The sequence below is a fragment of the Rattus norvegicus genome, chromosome 16, assembly GCF_036323735.1.
Source record: "Rattus norvegicus strain BN/NHsdMcwi chromosome 16, GRCr8, whole genome shotgun sequence".
Taxonomy (NCBI): Eukaryota; Metazoa; Chordata; class Mammalia; order Rodentia; family Muridae; genus Rattus; species Rattus norvegicus.
This window is the reverse complement of record NC_086034.1, coordinates 60,430,213-60,456,752: the sequence shown is the minus strand read 5'-3', so window position 1 is coordinate 60,456,752 and position 26,540 is coordinate 60,430,213. Positions and strand designations below refer to the sequence as shown.

Here is a 26,540-nt window from a genome sequence, read left to right as displayed (position 1 = left end):
ATTCCTCTAAAATAATACTAGAAGACTGTACTTTTCTGCTTTGTTGCATTTATATTTAAATATTAGGAGTGCTTCTTAGATATTTAAATAAATTTAAAATTACCCATGAAAGTAAATGGCAAACCACAAGCAATCTATTTACAAAAGTCTCTGTGTTGCATATAAACAGCATATTCAAGATTTGAAAGAAAATATAACTTAATATTCACATTAATGCTACCACCACAGGGGAAAAAATAGAAATGAAATTTAAAGCAAAGAAAGTAGGAAGAATCTAACTTTTACATTTTCAATTTTGACATGTAATTTTTCAAACCTTACAATCCTCTAAAACAGCTATTTATATTCTATTTCCTTCCTAAATTTAACTATGCATTTTCCCATATGAGACCCCGAAACCTGACCTACAAAACAATAAGAAATTCCAGGGAAGTGACAGAGGTCCAAGATACACAAGGCTATTATTCAAGCTGAAAATAAGTTGCTTTTCTTGAAGAATAGACTCTCTTTTTAAATATATCATTGATGAGGATCTGCCTGTTCTGCTGTTTTGTGCTCGCCATCATGCCCCTTTGCCCGCAAGAGCTGAACCACCTTTGAGTTTCACAGTCTATGGTCATTCGCACCCGCTGACAGAAAAAGAGAATATCACCACTACAAATCCTCTCAGTCTTACATCTGATTCCTTAATTCAGCTCTGCTGAAATATTGGATACTTTAAATAGAAACTCTATCTTATTCCAGAAAGTAAGGAATTCCCCCACACAAACTTCAGATTTTGGAGCTTGAATATGTCACTGCATCCTCTCTCTCTCTCTCTCTCTCTCTCTCTCTCTCTCTCTCTCTCTCTCTCTCTCTCTCTCTCTCTGGAACAAATTCTAGCTCCATCCTGAGATGCAAATGTCCTTATGCAGGCTTTGCTTGCCACTCTTCAGTTCCACTGGCAGTATGCTGTCTTAGAATCCCTTGCAGTGAGTTCTGTCTGTCTTTCTAGACCTTTGCAGTAGTCCTGAAAATCAATCGTGTCATCAACTCCCACTATCCTTCACAGCCTTAGTGTCTGGACCCTTTGATATTTAGATGGGATAAAGTAAACAGTGACAATTAAGACACTTTCCACCTCTGCCTCCAGAAATGACATATTGAAAACATACTTCCACCACTAAAAACTAAACTATAATTTAGGCATGCTCAGGACTATCTCTCCCAGGTCTTCCAAGCATCAGTTTTTATGCATCATATGTGTCTAGATGATAAATCCTTGAAAAACAGGCTTATTAACCAAGCTTTGTCTCAGCAATTCTCTCCTTCCCTCATGTCTCTAAACTGGCACCAATTTCACACATAGCACATCCTTGGCTACTTTGAAGAATAAGGTGTTGTGTATAAAACTCTTTCAATTCTGTGGTCATAAAATACCATTTTCTCTGAACTTTCTGAACTTAGTTCATCCCAGTCTTGTTTTTCTCCCTATTAAAAAAAATCCCTTGTTGCCAAAATCTGGTCTCCTGGTTACTGAGACTACTTGATGTTTTCTCTACATATTACCATGTATTTTTGCTTGACCTTCCAGTATTTCATACTTCTGTTCGACTGTCCTTGAGGTTGACTCTGTTTTTCTTTAAAAGAAATCAGTAAATTTTCTGCCTATGCCTCAAGGGGCTAAGCTCCTTGAGCATACAGTAGCTCTTATCGTCCATCCTCATTAATTGCATCTCAGTTTATATGCAGCCTCCCAACTATACCCAGAGATTGCTCAGCTGGCTCATTTCAAAAGTCCTTTTTGTGAAAATCTTCATACTAGCAGTTATCATACTAGCTTAGTGTCTTAAATTCCATTCTGTTCTTTATCTTATATTAGTCAAAAAAGTGATGCTATACTTTTGATTTCTTTCTTTCTTTTACAGAACATTCCTCATCTCACACATTTGGAATGAGAGTCGTGAGAATTGAAAGTAACTTAACAGATACTCCAAACGAGGCAAGAAGTAGGTTACGAAAATGAGTCTCATCGCCTGTGAAAGGTACTTGATCACTAGTCCATGTATAAGCTCCAACCACAAATACTCCCCAACACGACTTCCCAAATGAGAGCTGAAGGAAGGTGACATTAAACGGCATGGTAATGTGGATGGAAAATTCTACAAGGCTTCAGCCCTATATAAAGTACTATAGGCAAGTGAGGGAAGCTGGAAATAGAAGGGGTGATCATCCCCAGGGAAGAACACAACACTGACTGTCCAATGCCAAACTGTCAGTCCTGAAAACATCAATACAGGCAACTGTATATGGACTGAGCAGGCCAGAATTTAAGAACATATTTGTACATGCATATAGTATCATATACATATAAGTATACATACACCAACACAGACACATACACATCTACATATGCAAGAACAATTAGTCTTTATAAAAGGGGTCATAAATTTGATAGAGAGTAAAGTATATGGAAGGGTTTGGAGGGAACAAAAGAGTAGATAGAAATGTTGTGATCTCAAAACTTAAAAAAAAAGATTGTATAATTCAAACATAAAGTTGTAAATGCTTTGGGACTACAATTTTGGCGTCAGTTAAATTCAGAGATGGGTTTCTTAAAAAAGAAAGAGAGAGAGGGGAGGAGGAAGGAAGGAAGGAAGGAAGGAAGGAAGGAAGGAAGGAAGGAAGGAAGGAAGGAAAGAAAATTTAAAATTTCTTTGTAAAAAGACATCAGTGCAACTGACTTTGCAGGAAGCTACTAGGCTTGATGGCACAGAAAACATCTGGGAAGCAGCCAGCATCCCTTTGCTACACATCCTCTGCTGGCGCTTGCAAAGTCAGATGAATAAACTTGCAAATATGCATACATACATATACATAAGCAAATAGTAATCTTGCTATTTTAAAAATGATATTGGTGATGCATCAAAGGCATGAAATGTTCCTCCCTCTCTGTTCATCATTACACATCACCTTTTGAATGACTTTGGTGTTTTCTGTCATGATACCAGAACTCATGAAGGAAAAGGTGACTCTTCTCCCACTCCCACCCTTCTTGTTTCTCAAGGATCCTGGCATGCTAAGGATAAGCCTCCTGCAGGAAGCCAGAGAGGAAATGCTCAAGTGTATGTGCACTATTTCCCACTGTAGACCGTGCAGTTGAAGAGACAGAGTGATGACCAGTGAGGAAAGTGCTTGCTGTGCAATCAAATCTACTTGGATTTGAATGCCCGATATCTATGCGAAGGCTATATAAAGACAAGTCACTATAATCCATGGCTGAGGGCTGAGATAGTAGGTTTTGGAATCATGCAATGGAAACACAGACCAGCTACACAGGTGACAATAGGTAACCAACAAATGGCTGGAATAAATGTCCTGCATGATCAGTAAACAAACACTCCAGGGAGATAAACGACACTGTCATAAAGAGTTCTTGGAAAAGTTCCTAGTCTCATCAGGCTGCCTTTTCTTTCACTTCTGTTTAAATATTGCTGGTTAATTTGTTTAAATTCCTTTCAGTGTTGGCTAGTATAAAAATTGGATAACATGGTAGGATTATGTCAATCCTGTTGAAAATAATTTCTATAACTGTCAAATGATGTAATGTAAATAATTATAAACACTAGAAACAGCAATTATATCAAAATTATGCATGGTGCCTAAAAATCACACTTTCTGTTTTTGGACACTCATCACTTATCTTTAACAGAAATATCTAAATAGCAAAATCATGAATTTATCAAGACGAAGATTGTTTTGATACTTCATACTTCTCAGCATCATTTCATCAGCTGTATAAATATTGTCTGAGTGCTATACGATAATCATAGTAGGGTTTTCAAAAACGAATAAACCAAGAGGTTGACAATTTCCAATTCTCTCTTCAAATAAAATTCCTGTGAATAGCAAATGCAAAATTTTACATTCAAATGTATGAAAGTTTGTCAGTAATAAGTAGTACTTGTACATTTAGTGATTATAAACAATGATTTTAAAAGTTCCAAATCTATCTCCTCAGTCTGACCACATATTATTTACATGTCTAAATAAACTCAGAAGATTTTTATTCTCTTTTTTGTTTTGTTTTGCTTTATATTAATAACCAAAAGCTAAACTAACTACAGATTTCTTTGAGACTATCAAGGTATTAGCATAGTATTCTTTTAATATTTATAGGCTTCTAGATTTATACAAAAGTATTTAAAGGGGGAAATTTTTATTAATGGAGAGTTTCATTCTCATTAAAAAGTTACTGAGAACTCAGACTGGACCAGCTCCATCTATCACATTGATCGCCTACCTCCTAGTGTCAGCCGTGAGCCTAGCACTACACATGCCAAAAACCATTTTCACATCTTGAACCAAGTTCTGAAAAGGCAAAGATTCACTCAGCCTGAAAGGCTCTTAGCGCTTCATCTTTTCAAAGTTTAATCTGTCTTATTTTATGACAAGACATTAGCTAATACCCTTTTATGAAATGAATGCCTTGATGTTAATTACCAAGCAACTCTTTCATTTGTAATAAAGCTAAGCAATTTAACACCTTCCAGTCCCTTTCTAGGACAAATGCATAATCATAATTCTTTCAGTGCACTGGAGCAAGTACATAAAAGCCCCTGGAAATTGTTCATTTTGCTTACATGAAGCTGTTAGCCTCACTAATTATAAGTCATTGTTTGCTATTGTTTTTTTCATACAACTTCTTTCAACATTGCAATTCATTTAGCAAGAACTGTACACACTTGGGAGCTGCTAAAGAGGGAAAGAGACACAACAGTAATTGGAAATTATGCTACATCTACGCTCATCCCTCAGACCCACTGCACCATCATCTTGTTTGTATGTGCAAGAGTTATATCTATCTTTCTGGGTTCACTCAAGAAGACAGTCACTATCTCCCTATCTTCTCTTCTACCAAGCTTCCTGTCCTCAGAATCATCTATAGTAGTCTAGACTATAATTTGAATGTCACTACCAGAATCATCTAAATTTAAGTGCCACTGTGAAGCGTTATCAGATGGAATAAACTGTTAATTTTAAGAAGTAAAGAAGCCATATCAGTTCTGCACTTGCATTCATATTCACTCATGGATGATAAACTGATACATAAATGGTTAGTCTCCTAGGCATTACACTACTGTCCAGTTTAGCACCAACTCTTGCATATATTCCTGATGTCCTTTGTCACCCCAGGTCTCCAAAGAGATTCCCTCGAGCAAGAAGAGCTTCAACATATAGGCCTCTTAATCATGAATTATGAGATGAACAACAGGTATCTTTTACAAATAGCATCTTAGTGATGGAATTTTAGGTCCACTTATTCATGTTTAGATTTTGCCTGATTTGAATTATGCAATCTTCCATATACTGCCACAGTCTCTATAGGTTCATATGTGGTCCAGTCTTATTGTATCTGAAAGATGCTGTTTTCTTGAAGTCATCCACCATTTCTGGCCCTTACAATATTTATTCTAGATCTATGAACCTTGAGGGAATAGTTTGCCAGAGATGTACCATTTATTTTTGAATGATCTATATCTTACTCTGTATATGTTTTCCAGTTGCAGGTCTTTATATTCATTGCTATATACTGCAAACTCTGGTTAGGGTTAGGTGATGAATTGATTCACGGGTACAGCAGTGTACAATTAGAATTCTTTTTATCGCTATGTTGTTCCTTTAGCAAAATAATAATAATAATAATAATAATAATAATAATAATAATAGGCTGTTTTCTAGGGACCAAGACCTATCTCATCTCAATTGACCTTGATAATTTTCCCAGTGTCAGAAATGGATACCAACCCATGGAATAAGCCACAAAGTCAAAGGAGGAAAGTTTTTGGATAATTCCAAGTCTATTGTGCTACAATTACTAGTGTATCTCGAAAGCAGGCAGTTGTTTCAGTTCACAGGGTATATTTCTAGGTGGTATTAATAATGACTTTTCTACTTTGGTAGCTAGCTCACAGAGTACTTTCCCTCACCATGAATGACAGTTAGTAAGGGTAAAGCTTCTAGGTAGGCATCAGCTAATTTTTTTCATGCTCTGTAACATAATGAAGTGGAGCCAACAATAGGCTCTTATAGTCAGGTTATGGAGGAAAACTAATAACCATGGCAGTAGCCTATAATGCTTCCGCAGAAGGACATCCACAGGATGACTTTGAACGGTCACTCAATGTTATAAAACTCATTCATAGCACTGTGTATTTTAGTTGGTGCCTTAAGGTGTCCAAGTAAAGAACTGCCTCTCCCATTATATGGTAGCTTCATGAGAAAATGAATTTATGATATTCAAAGATTAATGGATAGAGTTAGGAGAGAACATATCCTAAGTGAAGTACCACAGATTCAAAGGGCCAACTATTGTATGTTTTCTCTTACATTGCTGTGTACTTTATCGAAATAAAGGAACAAACATTCCCCCAAAACAGGAAACAACAACAACAACAACAAAACAACAACCACAACAACAACAAAAACCCACAGTCAAAGAAACAAATTTTGTGCATTTTATAATTTAAATTAAAATTTATATGATATATGCTTTAAAAATGTGTTTTTAAAATAAAAAAGTTGTGTCTGACATTTAATAATTTTAGTAAAAATAATCAAAGATACAAAAAATGGGCTAAGAATCTAAATAAAAAGTTCTTAATAGAAGAAATCAATGTGACTAGTAAATACCTCGAAAGGTGCTCACCACGTTTAGCCATTAGGAAACTACAAATAAAGTCAACTTCAAGAATTCAATTCACCCTAGTCCATATCAAGGAAACAACTGGCAAAATGTCAATGAGGTTTTGGTTACTAAGGAATCCATAGTCACTGTCAGTAGAAATACAACACGGAAATCCAGTATAGAAAATCGAAGTGAAAATTTCTGGTTTCTTTGGAGAATCAATTGTGCCATGCGATATTTTTCTGGAAACTGTCTTATAGGAAGATATTTTTTGCTGAAGCAGACACATGGGAGGATGGTTTGCTGAAAGCAGACACGTGGTGTTTTTCTGGAAGAAGCCTAGAAAAAGAGCATGTGATATTTTCCTAGAATGGATGCTCACAAGCACCATAGACTAATAAAAAATGAAAACAAAATAAACGGTAAAAGTCTTTAGAAATAGCTTTTGGGAGGCTTGGTCAGTGTAGTCCAAGTAACAACCCAAACAATAGAAACATTTAATATTGTTATTGTTTATGTCTCATGGTTTGAGAAAGTGAGTCTATTGCTAAAGACAATAGGAAACATACTTCTCAAGCTGGGTTTAATCTGAAAACTTCTTTCCTACATTTGATTTTATGATTTCCCAAAATATGCAATCTGCCTAAAGTATAACACCTATAAATGACAATTAATTGCATGACAAGACCCTGTGTGTGTGTGTGTGTGAGAGAGAGAGAGAGAGAGAGAGAGAGAAGAGAAGAGAAGAGAAGAGAAGAGAAGAGAAGAGAAGAGAAGAGAAGAGAAGAGAAGAGAAGAGACGAGAAGAGAGAACAAGAAGTAATATTCACATGTCAGTAACAACCCATATCTGTCTAATTGGGCATGAAGCCCACTCAACAGGAGAAAAACCATGGCTTGTACTGGAAACCTAGACAGCTCCTTGAGACCAGAAAGACCATGGGTCTTAGATAAGAACCTACTAATTCCATTTTGCTAGACCAGCATAATCTCTTAATATATTCTAAATAATCTCCTTATACTCACAGGTAAGTATAGCTACCAACTTCTCATCAAAGAAGTCTCTCTTTTCAGCAAATGAAGACAGAAGAGAAAACTACAAGTGGATACCATGCAGAGATTAATAGATCATGAAAATCCAAGCCTTAATGAATCCATCTATATCACAGAGCCCAGGTCTATTGTTCAGGGAACATCATGAGGAAGAGCAGAACATTTGTAAGAGCCAGAAACCAAGGAAGTCTGTTGTAAGATAGTCTTTCCTGAAAATGGATATATAAACAAGACTGGATGAACAATAACATTGTTGGATATATTAATATGTAAAAGTAAATATTTGTTGGAGTTCCACCACTATGCAAAGAACTATAGGGAACTATTGATTATAGGGAGGAGAATTATTACCTCTCAAGCATGGTCAACCTTATTGGTTACCCAATGCAGAGTTGCATAATGTACAGCTTTGAAAACATGTACACACAATCAAAACAGACCCAGTAACATCTGGTGCGCGCGCGCGTGCGTGCGTGCGTGCGTGTGTGTGTGTGTGTGTGTGTGTGTGTGTGTGTGTGTGTGTGTGTGTTTCTATGAGAGAGAGGGAGAGAGAAATAACAAATATAATCAAAGAAAGAAACATCCACGTTGAGAGTCTAGGGACATAGAAGAGGAGCAGTAACTATGAGGACTGTGAGGAACTGGTAGAAGAAAACAGAAAGGAAATGATGTAATTTAATTTCACTTAAGAACATTTAAACATTAAATTAAATTTAAAAATAGCAGTAAGTGTGAAATCCCTCTTAGTCTTCTCTTCCCACTTATTATAGTTGTACCTTAAGCTTCCGTTTTTCTCACATGTCCTTTTTTCTCACATGTCTTTTTAAGCACATTTTTTTTTATTTTTTGTTTTTTTCCAGGCTGGTCTTTTCTAAATTCTACAATCAGATCTGGCTGCAGTTTCACTACTGGGAGAAGAAGAAACATCTGCCACTTTTCCATGCAAAAGGATGTCTTCTATGCTTTGTCCTTACTCATGAGTTAAGTGGTACTGAAGAAGGAAACAAAATTCAGGTCTTCCCAACAAACTAAAACATGACAGAACATATCCAAGAAATTAACAGTTGAGGTTATATTATCTCTGAACAGGAAAGTGACGTGCTTAGATTCTTAATTTCAAATTTAAGGGGAGGTTATTAATATCAATGTTTGGAAAAATAATAGCTTTCCCTTTCTGATTTTCCAGATAAATTTATTTTTAGTAAACTTGGAATCAGACATCTATTTCAAACCTCTGTTTTATAACACTACCGATGAAAATATAACCAATCTAGGAAATTAATATTAAGCATATTAAATTTGCCAACTTTTTCTTCTACATATGTGCTGATTAACATCTACAATATACTTGATTAAGGTTGATGACTGAGGCCAATTAGTTTTGTATTTTGCCTTTATAAGAATATTTCATAAATATTTTAGCATCCTCTTTAATCAAGCTTTATTATCTGCGTTTACACTGCTTTTCCATTTAGAGTGAGATGGAGAACAGGAAGTCATCGTGGCATCATTGAGGCAGCTTTGGGTGATGTCATCACACAGTTTTACCTGAGGCATTTAAATTGTCAGAGCAATGGGGGTATTGGATACAGAGCTCATTTTGTAACTTTGAATATTTGATTTTGAACCTTTAACCATAAACTTAATTATAGACATGAAATTCTGAATGACAAGGGTATTGGTGGAAGTATGTCATCAGTCAATTTCATCTTTTATGAGCATCACACTTAGAAAATTGGCTAAGATATTATTAACTTCATAAGCTAACTATGCTAAAAGTGGTACATGAGGCCACAATCAAACAAATTTTGTTGTGTGGCACATGCCTTACATAGTCAGTGAAATGCCAGAGAATCCAATTTAAATTATCTGCCAAAGCCCTGTCCACAGATAATCACAATGTCTAAGCAGGAAAGTTGTTATTTCTGTATATTAAAATAAGTTTAATTTTTTGTTTTTTGAAAAATTTGCTCAAATATAGTATACTTTTTGCAATAAAAAACACATAGTGGCTATATAATATGAATGAAAATCTTCTTTATATAGTATACACTTTTTCTGAATGGATGAGTATTACTTGATGACTTAACAGCCAATTGTAGGCGATGTAAGTAAACTTAGCAAAGCTCAGTTCAAAGTTTCACGAGGTATTTTGTATGAAATGTTTGCTTTGGACAAAGTTTTCTGAATGGTGCTTCAGAAATTATACTCACAGCAAATAAATTTGAGAAAAATGTAAAAGAGAATAGCTATGTCAGAACTTATACCGATGTAGTTTTTGATCTCTGCAAGGTCATTGTATGGAGTTTCTCTAAATACATCTGAACACGAACCCAACTTTACTGAGTGTCTAGTTATTCTTTCAGATGACAGTTCTTCAAACGCTTTAGACTTAAAACGTTATTATTTGCAGTTTGAAGCAGCTTGCCCGCATTCCTATAACTGTTCCTGGAACAGATGAATGACTTAAATTTATTTGGACATCTTAATTTATGAATGCCCAGTACATGGTGGTGTATAGATTTCAGGTTTAAAAATTTAATTGTAAGGTTGTCTGGTGATTTTAACTCATTCCAAATAATACACAAATTACAGCTCTGAGTGTTTAACTTCCCATTTATTTCTCTGTCTATTAGGTGAATTGTTATATTTCCCTAAGTGCAAATATTCTAATAATATTTTCCCAACGAACTACAAGTGGAAACTTTCAGATGCATAAACACTGAAAAGGAAGCAGATCTCCTTCAATTGAACAATTCTCCCTGATTTGGTATTTTAATCTAGTTTTTCATTTGCAAAGAGAGTTCTGTGATGACAGAAAATAAAAAATGACATTCCATAATTCTTCTATTCACATTTTCCAAGCCTGTGAAGGAAACAAAGTCACCTTGTCAAAAAGATTCAGCAGCTTATTAAAGTATGTAGAACTCTGTGTATGCTGTTTTCTAAACATTTACCAACGCCATGAGTGGAGCTGCATGCAAATAAAGAATGCTGTCAGCACGGTTACCTAATGGGTGACAGTCTTCTAGTAATCCCAGCTCCTCTGATGAGCAATAGCACTAGATTTTCATTGGAAGGAATAGATGTACAACATCATGTTTTTATTGTTTACTCTCTCCTTTCCTGTTCATTAAGTAGGGCCAGTATAATTTCATTATGATTTGCCCCAATCAGTGTCTTCTAACTCAACAACGAGAGCATTGTGTGATGCCTGCTTTAATCCATCTTGAAAAATATTTCAGGGTCAAGAGAGCTTCATGTGCTTTTGTCTGTGTAGCAGGTACCGGTTACACCAACAGACGCAATAAATAGCCTCCCCTCACAGATGGCTTATTTCTGATTGGAGAATGAAATGAATGGGGGGAAATCATTGGGGAAGTACAATCATTGTAGAAATGTTTTATATCTTGGGCCTTAGGAGGTAGAATCAGAAGGAAGACTTCAACAGAAGATATAGAGGACAGAGTTTAACGCGGAATGTAAAATCTTAAGTTAGATGAAAAATTTCCAGGTAGATATATTGAATTGTTTCAGAACAGCTTTACAGACATGTTGGTCCTTAGATAGTCTCTTCTTTGTGCTGAGGTTAAAGAGGACTAATGTTGGATATTTTGCTTCTTTCCACATTCCCTCTAAATTTCTTTTCTACCTAACAAATAGGGTAGATATTGGTTTGGGTAGAGCAGATTCTGGCTGTGTCTACCGAGGATTTGACTGTCCTCTGGTTTCTTCTGTTAAATAAAGAATAAATACCAAACTCAAATCAAGTTATCCAACTTCAGAGATCTGCTTCCTTGTACAGAGTTCTCATTTTAAGGCTTCCTACTAGCTAGGTCTCATGTCACAGCCATGTTGGAGAAGTGGAGACAGGTAGATCTCCAGAGCTCATTGGCCAGACATTCGAGACAATCAGTGAACATTCAGATCAGTGGCAGATCATATTTAAAGCCAAAACTAAACAAAACAAAACAAAACCCCTACAATGGAATACCGTAGAGGAGTGAACATAACAATAGCATCTAATCTCTATACGTGTGTACATAGCTGTACATGCACAAAAACACATTCATGATCAGTAGAAAGGGCTCATGAGCAAGCATGTACCAAATGTGGGACCTGTGGGGGAAATGTGGGACCTGTGAGGGAAGTGTGGAGACCTGTTGAATCTGTTTCCACATTAGGTTTACTCTCCTATGTATTCAGTCTTATCCATGAGTCAACTTTCCATATTTAAGTTTTGATTGTTTCTGCCCATGATATTGTTTTTAGGGAATACTGCTTGCTATGTCTATTTCTGGTTTATGACACATTATTACGGAATCCATATTACAGAATATTAAATGGTTACCATTAAACATTCTATTTGTTATTAAAAATACCCTGGAAATGACAATCTTACAGTCATTGAATGTGCCCCATGACTTGTCACATTTCAGCAACCACTGTAAAGGTCATTTAGAGTTTGTCCTAATTACATCCTAAGGCAGGTTTTAGTATAAAACTTCTGTACTTGTCGTCTGTGCATTGACCTGGTAGGTAGACAGTGGCTTAAAAGCTTACTTAGAGAGTTCAAACAATATAAACACAGCAGTGGCTAAATCTAGTATTATTTTTGAGCACTATGTCACCCTAGGTAAATTTATTCTGCTAAAAATTAAATATCTTTGTGTTTAGGTAGGGAGAAGCATTGTTCACTCTTAATAATTAAGTAAATTGGCATATATTACTGGTTGAACCCCTATTAATGTGAAGTGCCAATCAATATTAATAGTATTATTTATAAAGTCCAAATATTTAGTTCACCATTCTCCCTCCAATGATTCTATAAATATTTACTTCTCCTAAAAAATGCACATGAGTTATTTCCTCCATCAGTAACACGGGCATCTTAAGCAACTTCAGAGGGTAGCTTTTTGTTCACTCTGAACATTGCCTATTATCCATCAAGATAGTTCACCCATCCTGAACTGTCCTTCCATATTCCAAAATCCATCCATTTCCCTCTTCTCTGATAAAGCATCTGTGTGGAACTTGAGTGTGAAAGAGAAACCCAAGAATTTTTACAGCCATTGCCATGATGTGTTGTATACATCTGTATGAGCAATGGTCACCCAACAATTAACAAGACTCTATGACATGTCATAGATACAAAATCTACATAAGCAATGAAGAAACTGTGACACCTCTCTCTCTACCTCTCTCTCTCTCTCTCTCTCTCTCTCTCACACACACACACACACACACACACACATACACACACACACACATACACACACACACATACACACACACACTTTGTATATTGAAACTAAGTATAACTTTATCTCAAATTTATAATTTCATGGTCCCTTTGCCATCTCAACTTTAATTTCCTCTTTTAATGTGTGTGAGTGTGAGTGTGTGTGTGTGTGTGTGTGTGTATGTGTGTTCACATGCATGTACCTAATATTGAGGAAGCAATTATTTATTAACCAGTTTGATACTAAAGAGTTAAGTAATATGTCTTGTCCTCACTATGCAATATGTGAGTCAGGGGAAGGTGGCTGTCAATCAGAACTCAGTACATTTGATTTCACAGCTGATGTTTTCCCTAATAAGTCCTGTGGTTTCCACAGTATTTTGCATTGCAAAGAATCAGGTTGACTTAGTCATAAATTACTAGATCTATACTCAATATATAATTATGATTATGGACTAGAGACAACCTCAAGAAAGTAAATGAACATTCAGGGATGACATATTAAAGAGAATGGTTTGTCACTTGCATAGCGAAGATATTTTATAAAAGGACTTATTTACAAAGGCTTTGAAAAAGGATGATTGCAAGGAAGGTTTTGGATGGGGAAAAAAGGCCATTAAGCAACTGATGGCCCTAGATGGACTTAATGTGTTCATGGAGATTGAAAAACATAGAGCAAAAGGACCCTGAGACTTCATATCTCCCACAAGGGCATGAGTGAGTACTGTGCATCTTCCATAGAAGGGTGGAAAATGCACGGATTCTGAGTCAGTCTGAGAAGTACACACCATTGAACCTGTTTCTTACCAACACAAAATAACTCTTCTGACAAAATGACTACATGAATCTTTTACCTTGAGTGAGCAGATGGAGTTCTAGGCAGGCACAAAAGCAATATCAAATTGAGTTTCGATAAGCAGTGACCAGGAAGGGTGTGGCTTCTGATCATACTCCAAGAAGTTCTGATCTATGAAGAGAATGCTTGTGCAATTATATATCAATGGCCTTAATGTGTGTAGTGGTTTCAAAAAGAATGATTCCCATAAGCTCCAGTATTTAAACATTTTTCCCATGCCTGGGGGAGGGGGGCAGGATATTGAGGCAAGGTTAGAGGGTGCAGCCCTTTAGGAAGAAGTATGTCATTAGAATGGGCTTTAATGTCTGGCCACTATTAGCTTGTCCTCTATGTTTCCCACTTGTGGATGAGTCCTTAGAATGTGTTCCAGCTCTCATGCCTGCAGATTACTGCCATGCTTCCCCACATGACAGACTACTGTCCTTCTGAAACAATAAGTCTGATGAAATTCCTTATAATTCAAGTTGCCTTGATCATGGTGTTTTATTACTGCAACAGAAAAGTAATTAATAGAATGTGGGGTGCAAGTTTGTTTTAGTGAATTTGAAACTTGTATGTCAAATAGGAAAATTCTACTACTCCAAAGTGTTCCTTTTAAATCAATTAAATTCAGAATTACACAAAACAAAGGTGTGCTATTTTGCCTGTGAGTAGGGTTTGTAGCATATTTATTTGTTTAACAGATAGAATTCTATGCCTGCTATGTTCCAGAGTTCTCAGAGTTTAGAGAGTAGAAAGGTAGACAAACCCATAGGCATATGAAGCCACAGTACCCTATTGCAAGTCTGGAAAGTGTTGCTGGACCTCTGCTATTCATCACCTTCCAATAACCTGGCAAAGGTTTCAGATAAACCACCTTCGCCTCCAGTCCAGTCATATTTACACAATCAGGGCAAATTCAATCATTAAGAAGCCACCAGGAAAATGTCATTTTGTATTACAATTTTAATCTGATATTTTTTTCACCACTTGCTAAAAACTACCATGCACCAGATTAGTCAATATCTTATGATAAGACTACATTGTCCTAGCATTTTTCACGACAAATTCTTTTTCTCTGGAAGGCACAGTTTTAGTTGCTAAGAAACCAAATGTCACAGCCATGGCTATCTAACAGAACCATATGTGTGCATTGCCATAATAATTATGAGATAGCCACTGCAAAAATGTAAACCATGTCCATTAAAAGTAAAAGGAAATTAATTTCCTCACCAGCTTCAGACTTAACATTAAGTCTGATCCTCCCCCCAACACACACACATACCCAGAATGAATCCTTATCTGAAAAGGGCTTCATATATTAGTTTACCATTCTGCTTCTGTAGACAGAACAACTCTAGCACATAGATGCTTAAAAGTTTTCTATTAAAGAAATAGTGGTACTTGTTCATACTTGTACCCAAAAGCAGAGGGATGTCTGTAAGACACAACAAGGTAAGTATCCTAGGAAACATAAGTAGGATGTCCTTAGAAAAGAATAAGGGGGAATATTCATCATATTCTCCGCCCCAGTTCTGGGTGTACTCATAGCAGCTGAATATGTAGAACTTAGTTCAGGGCCATTTAATTTTATTTGTCATAAATTATATTTGTCCAAAAACCATGACTAATTACAACTAGAGTTAAAGAAAAAGCTCTTTTGTTTAATAATGTTGCCACTATATCTGATCTTTGGAGAGCCAGTCCATGCTCTTAAAGCTTAGAATTTCCATATCTTAAGGAGTTTTTCTCTTAACATGATCAGTATAATTTTCTACATCCCATGTCACCATGTTACATGAAATAAGGACTTTATTCCTTCCGCCCAGGTAACATGAAACACAAGCTGCCAGCATCTTGGAGATGGTGGAATGAAAATTGATATGTAATCAGAAAATTGAAGTCCACAGGGTCGATGTCACAGATCTTGGCAATCTTAGATATAAATTACTTCATAAGCATTTTATATCTATTTGGCTATTTCATTTTGTTCTATAGTGTACATATCTCTATAGCTTTTAAGCTTCTTTTATTTTTCCATTTCCTTCTAGTTCAAAAATTTACTTCTTTTATAATTCAATGCAGCTTTTTTTCCGAACAGCATGCTTTGCCATGTTCTTTTATTTACCTGTTTGTTTATTTTATTGAATCATGCTAGGCTTTTGTGGAAATATTATTCATCTCAACATGTTGACATCTATCCCTTAGAAGAAAGAATCAGCTTCAGTCAGTTTCCAGAGAAAATAGGTGCATATGGAGAAACACAACTTTTAATTATTTATTTTCCCAGCATTTTCTAGTATAGTACATCAACTATTCTATTAAGTCCACATTCCAGCCTCTGTTTATAATCTCTTCACTCACTATGTAGTTTGGCAAAGCAAGAGAAATCAGAGTTACCTAGCATGGCCAACTCCCGTGGCTACTAAATGCTCCTCTGAGTTTTATGATTACTTTGTACTTTATTTTCAAAGTTCTGCACTGGGTTACTGGACATCTATTGATCAATCACTTTATTCTCCACATATGGCCAATTCTTTCCAGGCTTTCTGGCTTCTCCGTGAAGGTGTGCTAATATATTTTCTTTTTTCCTGTGCTGATTGACTGTTAGGTGGTGCAGTGACAAAGTTGATCAAAAACATCACCAAATTTTACAATATAACTTGATAAGAAAGTATTCTCAGGGCTTAAAATGTGTCCATAAAGTTATACTATATTGATGAAAAGCAGAGTGAACAAGGCCAAGCTATGATGCCATTGATTTCTTTGAAAGCCCTGATCTGCTATGTGTACAAATGGAAATAATGTAGCTTCTACATTGCTACCCCCCTAGAGAATGACTATAGAGACACCAGGGCTTATAATGATATGATAAGACAGTAAGATACTTAGACAACATGGCTCAGAAATTTGTGTCACTCGTGGAAGATAAAAGACATATCTTTATTCTTCTGCCTGCTCACAACTGAATCAAATGACTAGAGGAAAATGTGCAGATAAACCCCTGAAGAGCAGAGGGCATGGAAAAGGTCCAGGACTGTGGAGCTAAAGCATCTTCTTCCTCTACTCCATCTGCTCCATTAGGGCTTGGGAATTGGCGAGCACATCAGAAGCTTCCAAACTCTTAGAAACATCAATGATGAAAAAGGATGTAGAAAATTAACTAAATGCAATATTTGAAAAAAAATATCTCTGATGAGGAAGAGAACTAAAGGTCATCAAAATTCAAAAGAATGCACCCTTAGTCACTTTCTTCACAGGACAATGACTAAATTGTATACTAGGGATTTATATCTGCAATAATATATAATTACACATGAATGTTTAGAATGTAAAACAAGTGAATGTTTAACATTTCAGGAAGAAATATTTTGGAAGGCTGAGAAATATTGTTGTTAGCTGACTATGTCCTTGACTTTCAATATAGTTTTGAAGAATTTTGCTCAGATATTTTATATGTATGAATTTATCAATAGATTTTCAGTTTTAAAGGAAACTTGGGTGAAAGAAGATTGTAAACAACTACTCATTTGCATTACAATTCTCAAAGTATTTTCCTTTTAAATTATATATGGATTAATTTAGAATAAAATTATATAAAAGCAGTAACAAATGCATAATATTCTGTTATTATTTAATATCTGCTTATCTATGACCTTAATAAATATCATTTGGTTAGGCTATCATAAGTTAATTCAATTAAATTAAAACTATATTGCAATATAAGAACAATACAATTAATCATCCCTTAAGCCCTTACATGGAGTCTCAGGGAAAACAAATTGTTAAGTGTCTCACAATAGATAATTTCCCTTTGATTCTTGAAAACACAGTAGTTATTAAACTTGATATAGATCATCTTGAAGCTGTCTTCCAACTATAATACTATAAATTATTCAGTGGATATCTCTGTGTGTAATGTTCATTGTTGAAAGAATATGTCTACTACATGAGGATTGATGGTTGACTAATCATGTTAAATCTAATTCAACTAAATATTTTGAACCTCAAAACTGACCTCAGATATTTTTCACTCCCTGGCCTAACCTTGTTCCTCCCAAAAATAAAGAAAAATACAAAACGAGATAAGAAAATAATTGGGGGGGTGTGAGAAACATCCATGTCCTGAGGTGGTTTTCTTTCCTTTCCTTCTTTTGTTCTTTCTTTTTTTTGTTGTTGTTGTTCATTTGTTTGTTTGCTATTGGACAAAATATTCCCCAGGAAGAGTACTTAAGGTAAAAGTCCCATAGAAAGCTATTCCAAAATCATACTTGTCCAAAATAGCACTTCTCATATGGAACCCTAGGTCAGATAGATATTGAAAAACCATGGAGATCTTCTCTCAGAGACATATTTTTGATGTAGAAGGAAGAAATGCAGAAGATTGGTGTTGTTAGGCATCAATATGAGGAAAGGCACTTGGCCCTGTGATGGCTCAATGCCCCAGTCTAGGGGAATGCCCGGGCAGGGTGGAAGAGGGGCGGGTGGGGGAGGGAGCACTCTCATAGAAGCAGGGGGAGAGAGGATGGGCTAGTGGGTTTCCGGAAGGGAAACTGTGAAAGGGGATAACATTTGAAATGTAAATAAAGAAAATATTCTATAATAAAAGAAAAAAGAAAAAGAGAAAAGAAAAGGCGCATTATTTTTTCTCAAGCAATATGTAACATAAATATTTGCCTTTTAACCTCCTGTACAAACTTTGTGAAATATGCATTTTTTTATTTTACTCGTAATGGATTTCGGCTTGTTTTTCTGGACATTTGGCAAAGCACTGACTGTTTAAGTATGAAGACCAGAAGTCCCACTTTGGTCCTGAATTCTAATTTATACTTGTGTTCTTTATTTCTCAGAATGGACCTGAATTGGCAGATAATTACAAAGTCTCTTGGGTCAAGGTCAATAGCAAGGCTACATATTTTTAAATGGCTTTCTTCTACTGGGGTAATTTTGCAATAATACATTTGTAATATGAAATAGCACATTGCTACCTTTTAAATAAAGTATATAAACCAGTTCTCTCTCCTTTGGATGACTAGAGTTGATAATCAGGACAACAGTAGTTGGAACAAACTGAAATGTGACAGTCATTACACCATCACACCGGTCAATGGTCATTGCATTCCATTTAAAGAAGAGATGCTCTGATGCCCAGACTTGATTTTTGCTCATTTTCTGCCTTCCCATAAAAATAAGTTCAGAGTACTGCACTGTGACCTCTAGGGTATTAGAGATTGACTTTTTCCATAATTAATTAGCAAACTAAAGGTTGAAGCAATTTTCTCTGGAGTTGCAGGAATTGCATGTGTGTGTGTGTGTGTTTCCTATCATCATTTGTCTCCTATCAACCAGTGACTTTTTCATGACCCTCATTTATACTGTGGTTAGTAGATATAAATGCACAAGTATGCCCAAATTTCAACAGTTTGGTCAAGAGACACTGGGGTTTGTTCTCCTAGCAAGCCTGGATGTTTCAGGTATAAGTGAATTTCAGGCACAAGCTATTATAAAACTTGGATGTTAGATGTCATAACAAGATTAACCCCCAACATGTTAAGTTGCAGGAAAGGGAATAGTGAAATAACCATATCACCATGTGCCTTATCAAAACCTGACAGTGTGGGGAATGAAGGTGGTTGAGGGAGAAGGAGAGAGAGGTAGCCATGGAAAAGTTGAAGTAGAGAGACAGAATTAGAGAAGAAAAAAAACATCAGCACTAGGATCAGGAGTACTATCAAGCATACATAATACATGTACCATTGCAGGAGAACCAAAGCAAAGAGAACAAAGCAAGCTCTGGACAGAATTCTCCATTCTGAGAAAATCAGCCCATCACTATAAGAAGCAAAACAGGAAAATGCTCAGTCTCCCTCTGTAGTCCCTGCATAGAGGAAGGATAAGATGTTCATGGCGACCCCTTTCTATTTGTAAACTGAAAGGTCCTCAAGGGTAAATTGGAAAGAGGAGTAATTATTTCTTAATCGTCATTTTTCAATCAAAAACAAATTTTATTATGGTGATGCTTCTTGGATAATCCCATCTCGCATAAGAGAGAAGTTTAAAAGGAAAAGAGAAAGGGCTGAAATTTGACAATTGATTGGCCATCATCATACAGCCAAATCCAGATTGGAGAGTACATGTATAGTAGAAAATGCTCACAAGACACAAAGTTTAACTTAACTTCTTATATATGCGTCCAGAAGATTTATTTATCAACACAATTGTGTAGACCTACTATGAATTGTTGCAAAATGTATAGGGAAGAAACAGAAATTCTTCGCCTACAGTCCCTTTTTTTTCCTCTACCAAATTTCTTGAGGTTCTAGCTAACTTAATATGCCCAAGAAGTCCTCACATTTTTAATGCAGGTGAAAGGAACAATGAAATGTCAGTTTTCATATGTGGGGCAAAGAGCAAAATATTAATAAAAGCAAGTTTTACCAGGGGTGGGGGAAGCTGACACCCTTAACAAATTTTCACAATCTCAAATGTATATTCCTGGCTCAGCAATTTTATATACATATAATCAGATAAATGCTCAATGATTCAGCACAGAAGTATCTAATGAATAAATAACTGGAAACTACAGGGGGAAACAACATCCACAGGAATCTAGAAACATGGACCACAATACAAAGCTATATAGGACAGTCATTAAAATATGTGTATGTATTTTATTATATTAAAAGAGATGCAATATGTTGAAAATATAAATACAAGCTATAAACATTCACAAAGCACATTATTGAGGTGGCAAATATCGCTCAGTACAATGATACTTTACGTAAACTCCAGAGAGAGTCAGAAAGGAATATAATCATACTTTGTAATGATTTATGGGAATCTTTTGTAAAACTATTAGAATTTCTAATAATACAATAGTCACTATACATATGTTTCAATATACAGAATCTAGAACATCATAACTGCACTGTTTATAAGTCTATCAGTCACTTAAAGTAATGTTCTTTTACCCAACGCACTAACTAGCCAGGGATAGTCAGCCATTTAATGGATTGACTATGCCTCTCATAAGAACTCCTTTACAAAGTCCTGGGGTCACTGCTTCTATTGAGCATAGACAAAGTGGTATGAAATCATTCTCATCTTCTTGGCTTGTTCATGTCTAACCCATCCTATTCCTGCTATGCTAGTAGTCATTGACAGAAAGACTCAATTGTGATGATAGCCTACCTCCCAAAATGATCCTGAAATCTTCAAGAAATGGATTTGTTACCTTTAACTTGCCTGGGTTGAAAATGATTGCTGTGGAGTGGAAGCCCAGTCCCAACAGGGAAGTCGAAGACAAACAGGGAAAGGGAACATATATGTACAGGAAAAAAAAAGGATTTATCTTTTTTAATATCAGGTTCTCTTACCTGGCTTAGTTACATTTCCTGAATGTTTACTAAAGAAATCACGAGTTGTTTTGTTTTTTTTTCCGTGACTTCTCATTTCATCTAAGATGAGGTAACATGGCTTTTACTATTTATAAATGAATAATGTCTAAGTGTCAACTGCTAAAGTGGTCCCCAGTGGACCACTTACCTACATGGTCCAGTTTTCTTCAGTGTAGGCAGCATTACTGCCTTGCTTATAATTAATAGAATATGGCAGAGATGACATGAAGAGGTAATGAGACAATTGGACTTTTTAACCTTTGTTCCTGCTATTTTTCCACACCATCTGCCTCGTGCATTGACATAACTCAGCCATACATCACAAAGTCTAGACTTCTTTTGATTTGAGGACCCTGCAGGACAGTGGCTAGGCTTTAGAGCTTTCCCCTGGGACAACCTATACCAACTGTCAACCATGTGAATGAGCTACTTATAAGACCTACAGAAGCTGTGCTGGCTGCATATGACAGAATCCCATGCAATGGGGAAGCTCTGATAATAACCGAGCCTGAGAGAAGCTAGCACAGATGTTAGAAAGAATATTAATGCTAGCACAGAGCCTCCCAGATTCCCAGCCAGGGTAATCTATGAAAAATAAGTATCTTAGAGGCAGTTTTTACTCCTGATATTCTTCAATAGGTTATAAACACATCATGAGGAACAATATAAATGAAATTTAAATTATAGAAGTATTGAATTGATGAAACGATAAATTACCTAACAATAACCCTACTTTTTCAAATCAAACTCAGTAATTTGTCACGAGTATGCTAGCTTCATTATTCTCAGATAACTCCTGGCTTTATAATAATCTTCTACAGTACAGCCCCTTCATACAAGTGTAAACCACCCCCAACTAGGAGTAAAATGTGGAAAGTCTAGATGGGAGGAGACATTAAACAGATCTCATCTCTGTAACTGTACCTAGTTTAAAACAAATAACACACAAAATAAAAATCATAAAGTCATGGAGAATTTTAGACCATTTTCATTTCCTCCTGAAAATATCATTCGTGTGGGTTGTGTTTGTTGTTGTGGGGTTGGTTTTCTGAGAATAAGATGTCCTTGGGAAGATCGAAAGAATCTGTAAATCTAATAACAAAGTGTCCCTAGCTGTGAGAATTGTAGTTCAGAATTTCCACATAATAGGAAATGCAACAATACATGATGGAGGACCATGGTAAGCAATCATTACTGTGCATGGAAGGGGGATAAAGAGAATGTAAATCAGAAGACAACTTCATGTAGTTGGGAGGTAATACATGTGAGAATTTAATATAATTAACTAATTAATTAATTCTCCTAACTTAAAAAGTGAATATTACTGAGGATCTCCATAGTGTGTGTGTGTGTACATATATATATAGATATATATATAGATATATATATATAGAGAGAGAGACAGACAGAGAGACAGAGAGACAGAGAGACAGAGAGAGACAGAGAGAGACAGAGACAGAGAGACAGAGAGAAACAGATAAGAGACAGACAGACACAGACACACAGACACCCAAAGACAGATTATATTCATAATATTATTTAATATTTCAATTATGAAAAAGTATAGGTTTACAGTATAGTGCTTCCTCTTCCTGCATGTCCATGATTAGGGGACAAAGTAGTATTCAATATCAGAGAGTTATCAGCACAAAGTGTTGTTAATTCCTAACAACAAATAATTTTAATTAAAAAATAAAGGTGATCAGACTCTGCACAGAAAAGCAGAGGCTTCAGAAACTATTTGAGGAGGTTGAACTTACAGTGAATCTACAGTTACTAATGAAAGCTATGAGTATTTTACAATTCAAATCAGATTACCATCATCCTAGAACCCCAGTGTTTCTATTATGCCCAAATTTGTGTAAAAGCTACAATCCCTTTGGGGGAAACTTTGCAATGTCTTACCAGAATCCATAAAAAAATATTCTTATAGTGACCTAGGAATTCCACCTTCTGGACTCCCCTTTAGTTAGACAGTCTCACAGTAGCACAACAGATGGATTCACAAAAATGTTAAACACAGCCGTGTTTACCAACCAGCTGTCATCACTGAGCCAAAAGTTTGGCTTGACAAACAATAGTTCATGTATAATAAGAAAATTCTTTGCCAACATCAAAATGGCACATAAAAATACACATTTAAAATTCTTGTATAATATATGATATGACTGATCACCATGTGGCACTAAAATGCACATCATAAACTGTGCCTAAGAAGAACATGCATGATATTACACATAAAGAAGAGTTATAGATGATGACTAAAAAGACACATCCAGCCCTCATTTGGCACTTTATAAGACAGAATTGAAGCTGCAAGGGTATAGTGGCATACAGAGGTGGTGATCATGGGAGAAAATTAGAAGTCATGGATGAAAATTAGAAACACCAAGAAATCCAGAAAAAGACAATAGCATGGTAAGACAAGCCTTCTATCCTGGATCCACACCAGCGGATAGCCAACTACCCCTTTTACAAAGATGAGAATGAATCAAACATCATGCCTACTGGCTGGACTAACTTGGAATATAGCTAGATCAGCAAACCAAAATCAGTAGTTAATATAGAAGCTAACAAAAGGTGATCAATATGCAAAGAATAAGTGTTGGTACAATGGGAAAGTCAAAAATGGGACATGCATCAGTCCCTGAGGTTCAGAGACTATTGTGGGAATATTGCTGGAACCAGAGGTTGGGACAGCTAGAGCAATACAGTGATTCTGGATGTGACAGGACCAGGGCAGCACATCCATCAACTCACAGCAGCAATGGCTGCCTTCGCAAGATCTATATTCCATTAATCCAGTCAATAGTCTAGCATGAAATGTGAAGGGGCTCAGGATCCCCCAGTACTGAGGATCTATATCTATTGCCAGTTGATGGCTTCTGGAGGAGAAAGAATCTGTTGTAGTTAAGAGTGAGGCCCAAAAAAGGTTTTTATGTTCCAGCAGATGTGTATGCACCTGTGAGTGTACTAGCAGCACATCTGGACCTGTTGCAGTAACAGAAAGGAAAAAAGAAGGCACAAAGTTGGGAGGAAGCCAGAAATGGAGGTAGATATGGGAGGATATTCTATAATTAGGATAAAATGTATAAAATTCTAGAAAATTAATACAAATATATTTAAAAAGCATATATCAATGATATATCTTGAGTTATCAAGATGGCTTAGTGGGTTAAAGTACAAGTCTCATGATATGTGTTTAATCCCAGGAGCATACGAAGAAGAAGAAGAAGAAGAAGAAGAAGAAGAAGAAGAAGAAGAAGAAGAAGAAGAAGAAGAAGAAGAAGAAGAAGAAGAGGAGGAGGAGGAGGAGGAGGAGGAGGAGGAGGAGGAGGAGGAGGAGGAAGAGGAGGAAGAGAACTTTCACATTGCTCTTCTCACTTTCATATGTGCACAGTTGCACATATGCACCATGTCACATGTGCTTGTATAATTAATTAAAGCACTCACTAATTAATTGATTAGTGTTAACATTTTATGCAAAAAGTATTGTGTACCAAACCACATTTGTTTTGTTTTGTTTTGTTTTGTTTTGTTTTGTTTTGTTTTGTTGAAGTCAGGTGCATTGCTTCAAGATATAGACTAAGGCACAAACTGTGTCAAATGGACTTCAACAGTTGATGAACCAAAAGTGCGAGGTGACAAATGGGATGGAATAAAAACAAAAAGCCTCTGAACTATGGGAAAAAAAACGAGTAAAAAGACAGAGTTAATATCTAAAGAACTACAAAGATCAACTAAAATAATGATCCTTCCAAACAATCTAATCAATAAAAAACATATGGCATAAACAGTTTTCGAAGGTTGGAGCAAAAATGGCTAATACGCATATGCAAAAGAATGTTAAATATCCTTAGTCCTCAGGGAAATGCAAATTAAAACTGCATTGAGATTCCCTTTCACCTCAGTCAGAATGGCTGTCATTAAGGAAACAAATAACAAATGTTGGCAAGATTCTAAAAAGAGAAAGTGGCCTTATATGTTGCTAATCAAGGTGTAAATTAGCCTTGTCACTATGAAAAGCAGTGTGGAGTTTCCTTATAAAAAAAGAATAGGAAAAAATAACTACAGAAGACTCCGCCATATCATTCCTGGCAATGTGCCTAAGTGACCCATGCTGGCACAATACAGGGATGTCTGTACTCCAGTGTGTAGGATTCCAAATTTAAAAGCCTAGCTATTCATCAGCTTATGACCATATAAAGAAGATCTCAGAAATACAAACACAATGGAGCTGCAGTTTGCTATAAAGATCGAAATTATATTGCATGAAGGAAAAGTAATGCAAGTGCAGAGCAACACATTAAACCAAGTTAGTCCGAGTCTCATTCCAGGGGTCCTATTTCTAGATAGGCACATAAATTCACATGAATATATAGATGACCTAAGTGTAGAAATGAGACTACTTGGAGAGGGGAAGATTAGTGAAACAGGGAAAAAGGGAACGATTACAAGGGATGAATGTGATCAAAGGACGTGCAAAGGAAATTATCTGTATGCACATCACTATCTACAATTAATATAGTTAGTACGATTTTGAATAACTGATAAAGATAATTCATTAAAGCGCCATGATATACAGCCAACACACAAAAATCAGTAGTTTTTCTCTAAGGTTTTGTAAAGAGCTTAGGAAAGCAGCCCCATTGACAGTGGTGAGCCAAAAGTAACAAAATGACTAGAAATAAGCCAGGCTGGAGCAAAGAACAGTCTCTAATCTGAAAATTACAAGGTACTAGACAAAACAAAACAAACAAAAACCAATGGTAAAAAGACCTTGCATGTTGATGAACAGGAAAAAAATTAATATTATTAAAATTCCCATGCTACCCAAATAATCTTGAGATTAAAGGCAATCTCCAACATATAACTTATGCCATTTGCCCAAAATTAGAAAAGACAGTAAGGAAATTCTTAGGGAAGCACAGAGATGCTGAACTGGAAAAAAAACTTGTGAAAAAGTAGTAAGTCTGCTTTCAAAATATAGTGTTGCATGTATTTGGGGGAGGGGATGGGGAGAGATAAGAAGACAGAGAAAGGTAGGGGAAAGGGATTGAGGGCAAGAGGGAGGAAAGGAGGTTAGAAGAGAGAAGATGGACAAAGGGGAGAGAAAGAAACCAGTAGGCTAGGCTAGACATTTTAGAGTGGTTTCCTGATGTAATATTCTAACAATCTGATCAAACTGAAGCAGAAACCATGGAGAAAGGCTGTGTACTTCATGGCCGGCTATGTTTCTTACAGAGCTTTATGCCACCTGCCTAGGGGAGGCACATCCCACAGTGGGCTAACCCCTACCACCACTACCAATAAAGTAACTCCTCACAAATTTGTCAAGAGGTTTAT

The 26,540-nt window shown here is 36.1% G+C and overlaps 1 protein-coding gene and 1 long non-coding RNA gene across 4 annotated transcripts in view; one reads left to right on the top strand and one right to left on the bottom strand.

Annotated features, from left to right (window-relative positions):
• The window catches only part of LOC108353112 (uncharacterized), a 65,655-nt gene extending 56,657 nt beyond the window's left edge, over nucleotides 1–8,998 (top strand). For both annotated transcript variants that reach the window (XR_010058726.1, XR_010058727.1), the window contains exons 3-4: nucleotides 1,908–2,024; nucleotides 8,581–8,998. This is a non-coding gene — a long non-coding RNA (uncharacterized LOC108353112). The remainder of the gene's footprint in view (nucleotides 1–1,907; nucleotides 2,025–8,580) is intronic.
• Nucleotides 1–26,540, bottom strand: part of Sgcz (sarcoglycan zeta) — a 1,080,539-nt gene that overhangs the window by 987,504 nt on the left and 66,495 nt on the right. The gene's annotated exons all lie outside the window — the stretch shown is intronic.